Raw genomic sequence first — 4,479 nt, 5'->3', positions numbered from 1 at the left:
ATTATAAGGTACATAAAGTACAACTTCCAAAATAATCATTTATTATGTGTGAAATATAACATGAATCCGGTCTCATATTATTACATAATTTACATTTATTTTAAAATTGTGTGGTCAAATAAATGTTATTTTCGGTATCCATCTATGCTCGCGTAGGTCCTCTTTCCTTGGGAAAAACAGTATAGTCGTTGTAGTGAAGTCCCCCCTCCCCAATTTTCAGTTAAACTGGAATGCTATCCCGTAGATTTTTAAGCATTAGACCTACATAATGTTTAGGCCGCTGGAATCAGGAATCTCTATGAGGTATCTAGGAGAGCCAACAGGAACCAATATGGCATGGTGGGGTTCGGGGGAGGGTACGATGGGGAGGGGAGGGGAACTGTCTCTTATAGACCGAAAACAAAAAGGTCTTAAGTTGCGATTTAAAGTTGCAAAGAGTAGAACGAGTAGTTATAGTAATTGGAAGCTGGTTCCGAAGAGAAGCAGAAGCAAAGGAGAATGAGTATTGACCATAGGTTTAAGTAGAATATTTGGAAACAGAGATGAGATTATATAGCCTATATGTATATCTATATTCATATATAGGCCTATTAAATATACTGATATCGTATCTATTGAATACAATCTAAGTTATTTTCTTCCATTAGGTAAACGTATGCTTCGTATCACGGTACGATGCACTAAAATATTTTTGAAAGCAAATGAATATCGGCACGCATGCGTTTGTTGGATAGGCCTATTTTAAAGTTGTTTCGACTATATCTTGAGGGTGTTGATCGCTTTTTAACATGGTTCAGATAATTATTTAAAGTTAAATGTTAAAAAGACAAAGGAGATTATCGTTGATTTTAGAAAAGGCAACAAGACTATAACATAACTATGACCTGACTATTATACATGATAAGGTTGAAATTGTTAAACATCATAAATATCTTGGTACAATTATTGATGATAAGCTTGACTGGAAAGAGAATACAAAGCACATTACCAGTAAGTGCAATCAGAGGCTGTACTTCCTAAGACATTTGAAGAAATTTCATGTATGTAATAAAATCATGGTACTCTTTTATGAATCAGTCATTTTATCAATTCTAACTTTTAGTGCAATAGTCTGGTTTTATAGCCTTGATAAACAGAACATGAAAAAACTTGTAAGAATTAGTAGAACAGCTGACAGAATTATAGGGACTAAAAACAGTAAGAATATAGAAGATTGTGTTGTTTACAATGTGTAAAAAAATGGAATTAATTATTTCAGATGTTAATCACCCTCTTAATCAGTACCTCGCCTTCAGCAGGACTGGACGCATAAGAATAATGTCAATCAAAACGTCGAGATTAAAAAATAGAAAATACCCGTGTAAAACAACAAAAATTAAAAATTTAGACGCAAGTTGATTTCAAATGCTGAATCATTATTAATGATATATATGTTATATATATTTCTATAAATTAATCAACAAATATCTCAATCATCACACCATCGTAAATAGACCTATTGAAGTATTACCGTATTCTATATGCATTATTCGAGCACCTTTATTATTATTATTATTATTATTATTATTATTATAATCATTTTTATTATTATTATTATTATTATTATTGTTATTGTTATTATTATTATTTTTTAACCATAGTAACATTGAAAACATGAATTATATGGATAAAATCATCATCACAAAAAATAAACTTATAAATTATAAGATTGTATTTTGAAACAGAATAAAATAGATAACATTTTATTATTATTATTATTCATTATTATAGTATTATTCGAGAACTATTATTATTATTATTATTATTATTATTATTACTACTACTACTATTTTATTTATAGTTTTTGTTGTATTTTTGTTTTATGTATGGGCCTAGGCATATGTATATATTTAATAATTAGAAATAATCATAATTAATTGTAAAACATATATAATATAATGACAAATAACAATAATATAGGCTAGCTAGGCTAGACCGATACCATAATCTATCGATAAAAACATCCACTTGATTAATTAAACAGCTGCTTTTCGAGTGGCAGTGGCGATTGAAAATCGGAGCTTTTTCTGCACTGCTGCAGTGCCGATAGAAAACAGAGCCGATAGCCACTACCGTATTTTACACCGTTAAACAAAATCAGGAATATTGTAGTTCATCCAAAAGACAGTATAGAAAAGGAAACACATGTGGGGTTGTCTATGAGATTGGATGTAAAAATTGTGACAAAGTTTATATTGACGAAACGGGCAGGGCACTAGAAACGAGAACAAAGGAACACATGACAGATGTAGAGAAACATAACGTTGGAGTAAAAACAACCCATACATAAAAATTCTATAGAACTTTATAGACCTTCTATAGAGACTAATCAATTTCTACAGAAATTAGTATTTTCTATAAAATTGTTTTATAGAGGAACTAGATTCTATAGAGTTCTATAACATACTATATACACATATTTAATGTAATTTCTATGTTTTTAAGTTTTTTTTGTTTCATTCAATATTGTATTGACACATTCGTGTCTGACCAGTATAGTCCTATCAACATGTTTTACATCTTGCATATTCTATAGAAATTATATAGAGTATTCTATACAAATGATATGACAAATTCTCTATAAGAAAAATTATAAAATTTCTATATTTATTCTATAAAAAATTATAGTCCTTACCTGTATTTAAAAAAATTTATTATAACAATTTTATAGGGATTATCGCTATAGGAACATATAAAATCTATATAGAGTATAACATATATGAAATTTCTATATAAATTTATTTATTTATAGTATATTCTGTAGAACTGTATAATATTCTAAACACAGTCATTTTAAAAACTGTAACTTTTAATAGTCTATAGAAAATATATATAAAATATATATAAAAACTCTATGGAAACATTTATAATCTGTAAAATTGTTTCTCTATAGAAAGTATATATAAAATGAATACGAACGCTATGGAAGTGTTTATCTGTAAATGAAATATTAAAAATTATTTAAAAAATTATATCTATAAAAAAAATTATGTATTAATGTATATATAAAATCTGTTCAAACTCTATGAAAAATTTCTGGAACAGCTAACACGTAGCCTTATGGGAACTTTATGGGGATGGAAGGGGGAGCGGGTCTGCCCCTAAACTTATCCCTCACATATTCACCTAACAACAATGCTTTTTATGTGACAGCAAAATGTTATCAACAGCAAAACCTCTTTACTGTGATAGCCCACCTAACAACCAATTAATGTTAGTGTCGAATTGCACAAATCTGATTGGTCACTTCATCAAGTGACCAATCAGCTGATTTGAATTGTCACTTCATGTAGAGCCAACGGAATTAGCGGTAGTATTTTGAATTTTTTTCTCTGGACTTGTCATGATGTTAGGCAGTTATAAACATACTCCTTGGAAGTATTTTAGCAGTACTGTATCCACTATTAAGTGGTAAGACTTGGTTTTGTTTTATTGTTCTATTATTTAGTTAGTTTACCACTCTATATAGGTATGTTACAAACCGTGACGTCACGCCTCCTTAATTGGTCGCTTGTTTACCGCGAGCATAGCGACCTTAGGTCAAGGCCTAGGGTTTCCAAAAATTTATAAATAATACTTTTCCAACTGGAAAGCTATGATGCCATGTCTTAACATGCAGATAAAAGGTCAAGGAAAGGTCGTGCATCTGAATTGTTTTCATCCATCTTGTATTTACACAGTTATTGACGTTCGAAAATAAGACTCGATTAAAGTCCACTTTTTTTTCAGAAGGTAAGATGTAAGTGCTTAGTAATCATATATACTTGTTAGTTTATTGCATGATTGTTATTTTTACCAAATATGAAGGATTTTTATGGTTTGGAAGGTAGTTTTCTAGGTTTGGGAAACAGTACTTTCACTACCGCGATGCTGTACACAGTAACAGTATGGCGTCGCTCGATTGTCGTACGTGCTGCGCTAGGTAGAATGTCAGTAGGATTAAAGTTTTTTAAGTGATTAAAATCCACAAATATCAGTATATGTATAACACAGATCGATAATTTAGTTTTTATGCGTGTATTAGGAGTAGTTTAAATTATTTATGCTCCTTGAAATTAGACGCTAGGGGATTGAAATTTAAGGTAAAATTGATATAGGAGTTATACTTTTGGATGGTTAAGGTCACATGACCTTAATCACAGGGTCTGATTGGCTGAATTGGTAGAGTATTGCTTCTTTGGTTCTAAAGCATTAAGTATACATTTTTTTATATATATAGATTGCTACAGTACTGTCTTGTAATTCTTCTCATCTGGAGATCTGTTTCCTTTTCAATAATTTCTGACACTTTTTAATGGTAAGTTTATAGTTTATAAATATTGTTTTGAAAATAATAGATTTTTTAAATTAAAAAGAAATGAGTATATACTATTACAGGGCAAAACCTCCCACCAGGATTTTTTTTTAAAGAGTGGTGGAATTTCCATAAATGCCCGAAAA

General features: G+C 29.9%; 1 protein-coding gene and 1 long non-coding RNA gene across 2 annotated transcripts in view; both read left to right on the top strand.

Moving 5' to 3' along the window:
• The first annotated feature begins 3,364 nt into the window (after positions 1-3,364).
• LOC117121106 overlaps positions 3,365-4,479 on the top strand; it is an 8,088-nt gene continuing 6,973 nt past the window's right edge. The window contains exon 1 of the long non-coding RNA XR_004447480.1: positions 3,365-3,450. This is a non-coding gene — a long non-coding RNA (uncharacterized LOC117121106). The remainder of the gene's footprint in view (positions 3,451-4,479) is intronic.
• Positions 3,502-4,479, top strand: part of LOC117121105 — a 5,883-nt gene continuing 4,905 nt past the window's right edge. Inside the window, exons 1-2 of the mRNA XM_033266208.1 lie at positions 3,502-3,771; positions 4,259-4,336. The gene's annotated coding sequence lies outside the window, so the exon portion shown is untranslated. The remainder of the gene's footprint in view (positions 3,772-4,258; positions 4,337-4,479) is intronic.

This window comes from Anneissia japonica, unplaced genomic scaffold (genome assembly GCF_011630105.1).
Source record: "Anneissia japonica isolate Jap-2015-1 unplaced genomic scaffold, ASM1163010v1 scaffold284967_len33173_cov135, whole genome shotgun sequence".
In the NCBI taxonomy this organism is placed as follows: Eukaryota; Metazoa; Echinodermata; class Crinoidea; order Comatulida; family Comatulidae; genus Anneissia; species Anneissia japonica.
This window is presented reverse-complemented; position numbering and strand designations above follow the sequence as displayed.